General features: G+C 44.0%; 1 protein-coding gene and 1 pseudogene across 1 annotated transcript in view; one reads left to right on the top strand and one right to left on the bottom strand.

The window, feature by feature from the left end:
* The window catches only part of LOC131482770 (cTAGE family member 9-like), a 565,689-nt gene that overhangs the window by 207,489 nt on the left and 345,333 nt on the right, over positions 1-12,867 (bottom strand). The gene's annotated exons all lie outside the window — the stretch shown is intronic.
* LOC131482711 (heterogeneous nuclear ribonucleoprotein A1-like) lies at positions 8,166-10,726 on the top strand (annotated as a pseudogene).

Here is a 12,867-nt window from a genome sequence, read left to right as displayed (position 1 = left end):
ATCCAGCTCAGTGCTAACATCCCTGGGAAGGCAACAGATAACAGCCCGATTTCTTGGACCCTCTACTACCCATGTGGGAGACTGAACCTAGGATTTCATCACGCTGGCTTGATGATGGTCATGCTATAGCAATTTGTAGCCATTTAGGGAGTGAATCAGCAGAGAGATCTCTCCACCTCTCTGCCTTTCACATAAATAAGTCACTCAAATAGTTTTTATTTTGAGATGAAAAAATAGGAAAGTCCATGCAGATTTAACATTTGCATTTTAGTCAACTTTATCGACACGTCATGTATAAATTCAAAATTGTCTGTACCAAAATAAATGTGCTAAAATACAAACTTCCTCAAAATATGGCATTTGCAGGATGATGTTTCTTTTACACATTGTCTATCACATGATCTAAGGAGCACTAATCACATTAATCTCACAGCAGAGCAAAAGATAACCTCTAACGAGAACTGGAATCCATCCATTCTGTCTCTTCATGCATGCATGCATGTCACTGTCAGACCCTCCTCCAGAAGCAATGCTGCCCAACAACTTAGTGAAGTGCCTAGTTTCATAAATGTACAGTGCTCTGACCCAATTTCTAAACCAAGTGCAAGCCTCACCTTGCTCAAAGCACACAGATCCGGGATTTTCTCTCTACCATGGAGATTTTCAAAGCAGATCCTTGAAGTTCCCAAAATTTTGCTATCAATCCAAGAAGTCAAGTCACACGCTAGTCCTGACCTAAGATCACTAAAACAGGAATCAGAAGAATTGAGTGATGGGTGAAAATAAATAAATCTTACAGGATAAAAGTACTTTTTATCTCCGAAAGCATCCAGACTTATCACTTTTTAGCTCAAAAATACTTCTAATAAGCATTTTTTTTACTAACGCAAAAAAGGTTTCTCTACTGTGTAAAAAGCATTCATATTAGTAAACAAAAAATTTCAAATTGGTTTAACTTTAGGATTCAAATGGTAATTAAGCACATCAGATTATTCTGTTACTATGCAATTCAGCATTTCATAAACAGAAGAAAAAATATATTTTAGGTACATCAACCCACTACCTCACTGATATTAAGACATTTTTCCTCAGTTATCTAATTATAAGAGACTAAGGAATGTCTAAACGTTATGACTCATTGGCTAAATCCTCGCCTTGCACTTGCAGGATCCCATATGGGATTCGTGTCCTCACCGCCCCATTTCCCACCCCTCTCCCTGCTTGCAGCCTGAGAAATCAACAGAGTATGGGCAAACGCCTCTGGACTCTGCACCAACATGGGAGACACTGAAGAAGCTCCACTCCTGAGTTCAGATTGGATCAGCTCCAGCTGTTATGACCATTTAGGGAGTTCACCAGGAGTTTGAAGATCTTTCTCTCCACCTCTGTGTAAATCTGCCTTTTCAATAAAATAAATACATTTTTTAAAAGCATTCTTTTTAAAATTTTTATTGCAAAGGCAGATATACAGAGAGGAAGAGAGACAAAGCGGAACATCTTGCACCTGATGATTCACTCCCCAAGCGGCCGCAACACCTGTAGCTAAGCCAACCTGAAGCCAGGAGCCAGGAGCTCTTCCAGATCTCCCACATGGGTGCAGGATCCCAAGGCTTTGGGCCGTCCTCGACTGCTTTCCCAGGCCACAAGAAGGGAGCTGGATGGCAAGCAGGGCCGCCGGGATTAGAAACGGTACCCAAATGGGATTCTGCCATGTGCAAGGCAAGGACTTAAACCACTAGGCTATACTGCCGGGCCCAAAATAAATAAATCTTAAACAGAGAGAGAGACTAAAGAAAGAAGTATCCATTAAATTCTTAAAAAAAATTTTAGAAAGATATGGAAGCCAAAACCCTTCATCAAACAATAAATCTTATCTATCAAAAATTTCCATTTTGCAGCTACAATGATGCTGCAACAAACTCATCTTCAGCCCTGTGGGGGCGATGCCAGGTGCTCCCCTTCTGATCCAGCTCTCTACTTATGGCTGGAGAGAGCAACTGAAGATGCCTTGGGACCCTGGACACAGGAGATTCCAAAGAAGCTTGTGCGTCCCACCTTCAGACCGGCTCAGCTCCCTCCTTGCTGGCCATTTGGTGAATGATCCTCCCAACCAAGACCTTCCCTATCTGCCCTTGGCTCTCTGTAAAGTCTGCCTTTCATATAAAATCAAAAATTTTAAAAATGTATTTTGTATTCTTCAGGAGGTTTTTCTTAAGATTTATTTATTTTTACATTGGAAAGTCAGATATACAGAGATGAGGACAGATAGAAAGGAAAATCTTTCACCAGATGATTCACTCCCCAAGTGGCCACAATGGCCAGAACTGAGCTGGTCAGAACCCAGGAGACAGGAGCCTCTTCCAGGTCTCCCACACAGGCACAGGGTCCCAAGGCTTTGGGCTGTCCTCTACTGCTTTACCAGGCCACAATCAGAAAGCTGGATGGGAAGAGGGTCTGCCAGGATTGGAACTGGCACCCAAATGGGATCCTAGCACATTCAAGGCGAGGACTTTAGCCGCTAGGGTATAGCACTGGGCCCTCTCCAGTAATGTTTATACCACAATGAAGAACCATCAGAAAACGTGGCAGGTGGTGGTGGGGCACAGATATACTTAAATAAATTTCAGTTGGGCCTGGGAGGATGGCTCAGTGGCTAAATCCTCGCCTCACAAACACTGGGAACCCATTTGGGCATCAGTTTATAACCTGTCTGCTCTACTTCCCATCCAACTTTCTGCTTGTGGTCTGGGAAAGCAACCCTGGGACCCTGCATCTGCGTGGGACACCTAGAAGCTCCTGTTTCCTGACAGAAGTTTGGCTCAGCTCCAGCAGCTGCAGCCATCAGGAGAATGAACCAGCAGATGGAAGATCTTTCTCTCTCTGTAAATCTGCCTTTCAAGTAAAAATAAATAAATCTTTTGAAAAAATAAACACTGACAAGTTGTAACTTCATAATTGTCTTTGATTTAGTACTGAGTATTTCAACCAAGAAAAACAAAGCAGAGCTATACAGTTGTTAGAACATGCCGAGTAGAAAAACCTTAGTGATCATTAAATAACTTACAAAAAACTCAGAAACTGCCTCAGAACATTGAGCAACAATTCCTACAACCTCAATTCACACAAATTCTGGGACCTGCTATATGAGCTCCTTCAGGTTGTCAGCCTACAGTCCCAACACCCAGAATAAATCTATGGGCAAGAAGGAGGAAGTAACACTCACCTCAAGTTGATTCTGGCACTGGACTCTTGGAGTAAAGTCAAAGCTTTTAACTTCACATGCACATGGAGGCTGCCAATCCTAAATAAAAACAATTGTTTTCAAACATACTGGTGTTGTCATTCCTTTAAAATGAGTTTCCACAAGTCATGGTGCCAACACACTAACTTAGACAAAGAGCAGTGTTTCAGAATTATTTTACGTAAAAATACTAAAGAAACAATTCTTCATGAAGTTCTCCAGTCCCACTATTCACACGCCACAATTAGGCTTCTCCAACTTCCTCAAGTAGAATGCCGTGAGTCCATGTATCACAGAACAATCTCTGGACACTTACTATGTGTATCCAATTTAACAGCACTGAAGTTCACTTATTTTCAGTAATGTAATAAAGGTGTATCATTGGTCTTATCAAAAACAATAGACATATTAACCAAAGAACACTGAAGTGAATCTCCAACTAGATAAATGCAATACAGCAGATGAGACTCCAGTTTAGGAAAAAGCTCAACACTTCACACCTGGTCACAGGTGCTGATTTGGGGAGGAAGAGTCAAGGATGGCTCCTAAGAGCATGCTAACCAGGTCCTCACAAACCTGCTCATCCTTTCCAACTCAAACTCAGCAAACGGGAAACAAAATCCTACAAAGGTGCTGAACTAGCTCCTCCTTGTCCTCTCTGCCTGTCCTGGAGTCTACATTAAGGCTCCTGGCTAGAAAAAAAAAAAATTCCCAAATTCCCACAGCAGAAGTTGATTCCACTCCTTTTCAGAGGCCTAGGGGGTCTGAACTTGAATGAGCCTTCCCTGGCACAGCAGCATCATTTGAAAGCACTGGTACAGGGGGCAAGAAAAACGCTATGGACCTTGAGCAAGTCACTCAACCTTGTTGAACTTTAACCTCCACCCAGACCTTCCTCCACAGCAAGCATTCAAATTCCCTTACCTTAAGGATTTAGGGACGTGTATGTAAAAAAATATTACAATTACAATTAACTTTGAGAAACCCAGTTACTCTGCAACATTCCAATTCTGAAACCTTTCACCCCTCTGTTGCTTATACAAGGAATTCAACAGTTTGTTTTTTTCACCTCCAATATTGAATAAAGCTTCCTAAAGTACAATAAACATACACATAGATAAAATGAAAAAAAAAAAAAAAACCCTGAGGCTTGTTTTCTCCTCCCTAGGGAAGAATTCTTCAGGGTGGCAGTGGTTAGTACAGACACCATCCTGAGGGGAAAAGCTGCAGCTCAGCCTTCCACCAAAGCCTGTCCTGGGGGAGAGGCCAGTGCGGCCCTCCAGCTTGTGCTGCATACAAACACCACTGTGTGCCCCTCCAAGCATTACAGGACAGACAGACAGACAGGGGGATGGAGGGAGGACGGACATACATGCACATAATACATCTCCAAAAGCAGAAGCAGAAAGAGCCGCATGTCTCAGAACCAGAGCCCCAAGCTCACGGGCCGGGGTTGGCCACCAAGCCCGAGGACAGAAGTGGAGCAGGCCTTGCTGTATGAACCCGAGGCACCTCTGCACACTATACCCAGAGAACACACTGAGTGCCAAGCCCCAGCCTTCCCTCTCGTCCCTGCACCAAGGACTCCAGCCCTCCCAGACAACACACAAAGGGTCAAGACATGGCATGCACTCCAGGAACACTCACCAAGTACCAAGCACCACCTGCCTCCTGGACTCTGCACCTAGGGACAAGCCACGGTCTGCCCTCCTAGGCCCCGTGCAGATGGCCAAGCCACAACCTCGCATACTGAGTGCTAAGCTACGGCCTGCCCTCGTAAACCCCACATGAAGGCAAGTGGCCTCCTCCCCTCCTGCACCCCTGCTGATGGCCAAGCTACCCTTGCCTTCAGGGACCTCAAGAAGATGGCAAGCGGCCAGCTGCCCTTACTGACCCCAATGGACGCCCAAGGCGAGGCCTGTGCTCACAGACACCACAATGACCAAGTCACACCACCTGACCTCAAGGACCCTGTGCCAAAGACCAAGCCATTGCATGCCTTCTAGGACCCTGCACCCAGCCAAGCCAAGGCCAGCCCTCCTGGACCATGCACCAAAAGCAAGCCACTGCCTCCCCAGCTGGACCCCATGCTGATGGTTGAGCCACTGCCTACCCTTCCTACCCTGCACTGAGCACCAAGCCACCACCTGGCCTGCAGCAACCCACACTCAGGGCTAAGCCGCAGCCCACCCTCCTAAACCCCGCAGGAGTGCAAGTGGCCACCTCCCCTGCTGAACCCCTGTTGATGGCCAAGCCACCACATCCCCAGCTGGACCTGCACCCAAGGACAAGCCTGCCCCTGTGCTCCCAGACACTCACTAGGGCCAATCCGCCGCCCCCCCTAACCCAGGTCCCTGTACCTTGGGGGGTCTTACTTTGTAGATATCCGTGTTCTTGGTCAGAAGATCAGCAGTTTCACACCTAGAAAAGAGACAATGCATCAGTATTGTAAAATGAAACATCCACAGTAAGATGACACATGATTAACTCATATTGGGAGGAATATCAGAAGAACAAAATGATTACCTTGGAAACAACACTAGGTTGCACCTGGTTAACACCTAAATCCAAGCTTGATGAATGGTGGGCCCAGGAAGAAAGTCCAACTCTGCTCTGCATGTCAATTTAATTAGAACACAACTGTTCTCGTTTACTCATGTCCTGGTTACACATGCTTTGGGGATAAGAGCAGAGAAATGAGTAATTTTAACAGAGCACACAATGCCTAAAATATTTCTCTGTCCCTTTACAAAGTTTCCCTACCTCTGGCCAAAATCACAGGAGAAAGAATGACACAAATAATTGACAAAACTTTGAACATCTAGGAGGGAAGCTTAATACAAACAGAAGAGGAAGATGGAAAGTAGAAGGTTGGGAAATTCCATTTAATTCACTCTTTTTCAAATGATCCTATCTGCCTCAGCAGCTGACAATGTTCTCAAATACTGCCTGTGACACAGACATCACTCCCAATACAGTAACTCAACAGAAAAGCTAACAAAGTGCCTCTGTTTTAACTTCATCCAGCTCTTTTTTTAATTAAATTTTTGAATTTTGAATTTTATGATACAATTATGTAGGGTCTGAGATCACCCCCAATTTTCACCCTCTGGATTGATTTTTCCCACATTGTTACAATAGTATAGTTCTTTATAACAACTTATAGTTCCATTACTTATTTATGTGTGCACTGACATTGTACCTAGCTCTTTTTACTCTCCAGTTCCCATGCCACTTATCGATTTGTAAAAGATTTTTGAACATTTAACTCAATGGAAGTCACTGTGCCAGAAGCCAGTGAAACTGGTTGTACTTCCCCATATCAAATTCATGATCAAATGTGAACGAAAGTTATATTAGTGAACAAATAACTAAACACAGCATGAACCTTGCTGGGAGAGTACGCTTAAAAAGCAATGGAATTTCACAAAAAGTTTCTGCAGAGCTGCTTGGGTGGGGTACGTCTATATTCTCCCTCCAGTGGGAAAGCGCCATGCCTACGACACTTTGCATACACAGCCAATTAGCAGAGGGATGGAAGATGTGATGCTTATAACTCTCTCTCTCTCTCTCTCTCTCTAATTTTATGGTACAATTCCATAGGATCTGAGATTTCCCCTCCTGCAATTTCCTTCTATTGTAGCACTGCTAGTATCTACACTGTAAGATGATCACTAGCGAGATTTTTGAAAGACAAGGCTCTACAGTCACTAGGAGATCATCAGCATGTGAGTTACACGAGTGTTTCACCCAGTTCCAAGACCCCTGACCCTGTAAAGTTCAAAAGGTTTCCATCACCTTACACTCCTCTTACCAATGCTCATCATGATTTCCAAAGGTACACTGGATGTCTTCCCAGGATACCTAAAGTGTGTGAATAAACAGATTGGAGTCAAGCATCCCCCTGAATATGTGGTACTGTAATTTGCCCTAACCATAACAACTCACTATCTTGGAGCATCTAGTCAAATACACAAAAGCACTTTAATATCTTCATAGCTTTGTGGAAACCTGATTATGTTTGGGACACATGTTCAGCCTATGTTGCTTTAAATGCCTGTGTCCTGTGTTGCAGTGCCTGGGTTTGAGTACCAATTTCAGCTCCTGACTCCAGCTTCTTGTTAATAAACACACTGCTGATGGCTCCAGGGACTGGGTCCCTAACACCAATGTGAGAGGATTTTTTTAAATTCTAAGTCAGAATGACATGGAGAGACACAGACATTCCATTCTCTACTTCAGCCTCCAAATGCCCATGGCACCTGTGGCTAGACCACACCAAAGCCAGGAACCCATTACTCTATCAAGTTCTCCCATAATGGTGGCAAGAACCCAAGTACTTGTGCCATCACACATTGGATCCTAGGATACTGGGCTGGAAGCAGAGTCGCCAAGGTGCAAACCAGGCTCTCTGCTATGGGATAAGTGTATCGGTCTAAGAGGTGACTTAATCCAGTATGCCAAAATGCTAGCCCAAAAACATGGGCTGAATTCCCAGCTCCCAGCATGGCAGGCAGTTGAGTTGTAAACAAGCAGATGGGCGCTCTCTCAATCTGACTCTTTCAAATAAACAAAACACACAAATACACTTGATAAAACCTTTCCAAGAGTTCTTTTTAAAAAGATTTCATTTCTGTATTGAAAAGTAGACAGCGAGAGATGGTGGAAGGAAAGATGGAGAGGAAAGAGAGGGAGTGGGAAAGGGAGAATGGGAGAAAGAAAAAGGAGAGAGAGAGACAGAGAGAGAGAGAGAGAGAGAGAGAGAGAGAAACTTCATCTTCTATCTGCTGGCTCATTCTCCAAGTGTTTACAATAGCTGGGACTGGGCAAGGCTGGAGGCAGGAACTACATCCTGCTCTTCCATGTAGATGGCAGGAACTCAAAGCCATGAGCTGTCATCCACTGCTTTCCCAGAAGCGTCAGCATGGACCGGACCAGAAGTGGGGAATCCAGGACTCAAACCAGGGCACTCTAATGGGTTGGTGTGTCCTAAGCTGTGGCTTGACCTGTTGTGCTATGCCAGCTCTATCCCACAGTTCTGATGTACATATTTTTAACTATTCTTTCTTTACAGAGGTTTCTACCGAGCATAAAGCCTCAGGACACTAAGGCTGTAGCACCATAAAATGCAGCAAACAAGGTAAGTGGACCATGCACAGAGCTGCCAACCAGATAGGGCTCTCATGAGGAAAAAGCCACACAGAGAGAACAGCGAGTCTTGACCTGCAGGACTCTTGCCATCCTGGGCTCAGAATTGGTTCCATACGACTAATCCAAGTAAAGAAGCAATTTAGACAATATTTCTCACCCTGCAAACATTGGAGTCATTGAAGCAGAACCATTTTCCATCCATAGAGTTCCGAAAATAGGCACAGTTTTGACCAAAGTTTGCCATTCCCATGTGTGCAATCACGGCAAAGAATTCATACTGTCCTCTAACCTGGAAGGGGAGAAGGCATGGAATGATTAACCTGTCATCCTCCTTGTCATCACACATTTAGTCACAGCCTCCTCTCAGCCAGGCATTGCTACTGCAAAAGCAATAAAACACAGTCCTTGGCCTCAGGAATCTTCCTTCCTAACTGAGGAACAATGGAAAACCCACAATTACAATGGTGTGTTTTGTACCAGATTCTGCAGAGGTTCTCTTGAGAAGCGTACATTTTTGTCCAGAAAACAAAAAGGACAAGAAGGCAAGGAAGGGCTGAGGGGCTGGAGAGATCTCACCAGAGAAGACAAAGTTGGGCTGATCTAAACAGATAAATAAGACTGGCAGACAGGTTATAGGAAGATGTATCATTTTTAATGTAGACTCCGAAATTGAAAGACTTAGTGGTGGAAAAGAACATAGCATACTGAAGACATAGAAGGCTGTGAGGGTGCTCAGAAGTCACAAGAAATCAAAATACAGAGGCCAAGTTAAAATTTCAAACTTTATTCCTTGAGTAATGGGTCGAGGAGACAGAGTGTTTAGAGGAGTAACATCATTATGATGTCTGTGTAAGAGAAACTAAAAGAAAATGTAGCTTGGACATTGGGTGCTGGGAATGGTGTCAGCATTCCACGTGGGTACTGATTTGAGTACCTGCTGCTCTGTTTCTGATCTAGCCCCCTACTTATGCACCTGGGAAAAAAAAGCAGATGAGAGCTTCCATCCATTGCAGCCATTTGGAGGTGAACCTGCAATTGGAAGATTTCTCTCTCTCACTCTCACTCTTTCAAATAAATAAATAAATACCTCTTGGCTTTCTGTTTGTGGACACTACCAAGGAAGCATCGCCTTCTCTTCTCTTCACACTGCTGTTAGGTGAGAGCTTCCCAAAGAGCCCGAACAGCCACGGAATCTCTCCATCAAAGGGCTGAGCTTCCAAATAAGTCCTGAGAGTTTACGGAGCCATTTTAAGCAGTGGGGAATGCTCACGGACTGTGTGGGATGAGATCTGAACACCAAGCACTCCAGTGGCTGAAGGGTTGTTACCTACACCACCATGGAGGCGTGGACACAGCCATGAATGCAAGGCCATACTAGTGGATGGAAAAGTGCTGGAACCAAAGAGGGCTGACCTCAGAGAAAATTCTCCAAGATCCAGTGCCAATCTAACTGTGAAAAAGAGCTTTACTGGGGGGCATTTCTTTAATTTGCCTAGACACTGAAGAGCATTACCTCCCACGTTATTTTAAGCAATACAGGAAAATCAAAATGATTGAGATCACGACTGATAGAAGCAATGGCAAGAAGAGGGGTTTTGCTTTTGGTACTTCTGATGACCATGACTCAGTGGATAAGACTGCCACTCAGAAATACCGTACTGTGAATGGTCACAACTGTGGAGTAAGAAAGGCCCTGTTCAAGCAAGGGGATGGATTGTTTCATCTATCCCAAGAGGTCAAAGTGGTTCTGGAAACATTGGTGGTGGGCGTAGAGGTAGTTTCGGTGGCAATGAAGCTTGAGTGGCTGTGGCAGCTTTGATGGCAGCCAAGGTGGTGGTGGTTATGGTGGTAGTGGGGACCGTTGCAATGGATTTGGTAATACTGGTGGTTGTGGAGGAGGCAGCCCTGCTTGCGCTGGAGGAAGCAGAGACTGGGAAAGTGGTGGAGAGGGTTATGGAAAGCAGGGCAGTAGCTACAGAGAGAATGGCGGCTGTACCAATGGCAGAGATGGCTTGGGCAGTGATGGGGGAGCAATTTCAGAGGCCGTGGAAGCAACAACGATTTTGGCAATTACAACAAATAATCCTCACGTTTCGGACCCATGAAGGGAGGAAACTTTGGAGGCAAGGGCTCCAGCCCCTATGGTGGTGGCAGTCAATATTTTGCCTAGCCAGAAGAGTCAATGTGGCTGTCACTTGCAGCAGCATTAGCTGTGACAAGGGGAAGAAGGCTTGAATGAGTGCCAGGAAACAAAGCTTAGCAGGAGAGGAGACCCAGAGAAGTGACAGGGAAGCTCCAGGTTTCAGCACACCTGTGAACTCAGCCAAGCACAGTGGAGGCGAGACCCAGCTGCTACAAAGACGACATTTTAGTCAACACTCATGAGTATTTGGGACAAAAAAGCCTCAAAGACCTTATTGTAAGTAATTGCATAACAGGTTATTCTAATTTCTGCTCTGTGGAAAGCGGAAAGCATTCCAACAAGGGGTTGTCATGCAGTTTTTCTTTCTTTTCTTTATTCATACCCATGCTATTGATTGCTAATTTGATCATGACCCTGAATAAATGTGTCTTTTTAAAAACGTGCTGTGTAAAGTTAGTCTACTCCGAAGCCGTCTCAGTAACCTTTCCCAAAAGTGTACAGGCGGAAATCATCAGGGCAATGCCAGATCCCATTTGGAATTTCCTCACAAACGACGTGGGTGCAGAAGCCATTGTCGTCATCCTGACAATTTCTGTTGTGACGTGACACTTGCCATTAAACGCCACCCAAGCAGATTCTCAGGATTATTTGGTTATAAAAGTGACTGCTGGTACATCCTTTGCAATACCAAAATTGAATAATGGTACCAGATAAATTACCGATGAGGATGAAGCTGTGTATCATCCAGTCTCATGTGTAATCAACCCATGATTTAATTATCTTGAAAAATAAACTTACAGTACATCTTGTTTAAGAATTAAAAACAAAACTTATAAAGAGGCAAGATTTCAATCATGTCTAATTCTAAATTCATACTGAGGAACAACTTCCGGCCTAGCAGTTAAACAGTCCCATCCACATCCGAGCGCCTTGCTCTGAGTCCTGGTTCTGCACATCACTGCCACTTCCTGCTAGTGTAGACGCTGAGAACTGAACTACAACTTGTGAGGACTGGGTTGTGTTCACAAAGCGAATAAGCAGATGGGAGTTCTCTAAACACTTCTCTCACATAATTTTTTTTAGAAAAAAAATAATTAATCCCAAACAGAGGAAAGTGAGAATGAAAGTTCAAAGCAAATAAATAAATAAATCTATATTTAAAACATGAAGATGAGGGGACAGGTTTGTATAAATTTTGATTTAAAAACAACCACCTGAAAACTGGCTTGAAAACTAGGAGAGTGTTGACTGTTTAAACACAGGGCTTGGCTGAGGCCTTGCATGTGCTGGGATCCCATATGGGTGCCAGTTCATGTCTCAGCTTCATGTTCCACTTCCTATCCAGCTCCCTGCTTTCGGCCTGGGAAAGAAGTCAAGGACAGCCCAAAGTCTTGGGACTCTGTACCTGCGTGGGAAACCTGGAAGAAGCTACTGGCTCTAGATCGGCTGAGCTGTGGCCATTATAGCCACTTGGGGAATGAACCAGGAGATGGAAAATCTTTTTCTCTGTTTCTCCCTCTCTGCCTTTCCCGTAAAAATATATATATATATATATTTTTTTTTTAAAAGCAAATATACAGGATAGGAGTTGTGGCATAGGCACCTGTGATGCCAGCCTTCCATATGGGCACTGGTTCATGTCCTGATTGCTCTACTTCAGATCCAGATTCTGCTAATGGCCTAAAAACATCAGGTGTGTTGGGACACCTGCCACTCACACAGGACACCTGATGGGTCTCCTGACTCCTGGCTTCAGCATGGTCCAGCCCTGGCAGTCTGAGTCATCTAGGGAGTGAACCAAAGAATAGAAGATCTCTGCTTCACTCCCTGGAACTCTGACTTTCAAATAAATATCTCCTTTTTAAAAAGCAAATATAAAACAGCACCATATGCAGATAAAGATAATGAGTTAAAGGCTTATGCTATTCACACACAAGAACATTCCCTTACAAGGTGAAAATACTTGCGGGGAACTCAAGGACAGAAGGAACAGAAGGTGGAGACAGAAATCTTGAGTTTCAGATGATCCCTGAGAGCGTGGGAGTCACTGGCATGACATCCAACACTGAGAAGGAACGTAATTTAAACCAAACACCAAGGAAATACTGGATGAAAGAAGTGCTATTCACAGATTGTTAAAAAGCACTAGGAAACAAACACTGAGCAGATAGAATTTTAAGGAGAGCAGTCATTAACATAGAAATCAGAGATATCAAGAAGACAAAATACATATATATATATACATACATATTATATATGTATGATTTGTCAATAAATCATTACACTATCTTAAAATCTTAGGCAGTCAAGACAAAAGATGTTTTGCTTAAAA

The sequence above is a fragment of the Ochotona princeps genome, chromosome 20, assembly GCF_030435755.1.
Source record: "Ochotona princeps isolate mOchPri1 chromosome 20, mOchPri1.hap1, whole genome shotgun sequence".
Lineage (NCBI taxonomy): Eukaryota > Metazoa > Chordata > Mammalia > Lagomorpha > Ochotonidae > Ochotona > Ochotona princeps.
Note: the sequence above shows the minus strand (reverse complement) of the source record. Positions and strands in the feature narration are given on the sequence as shown.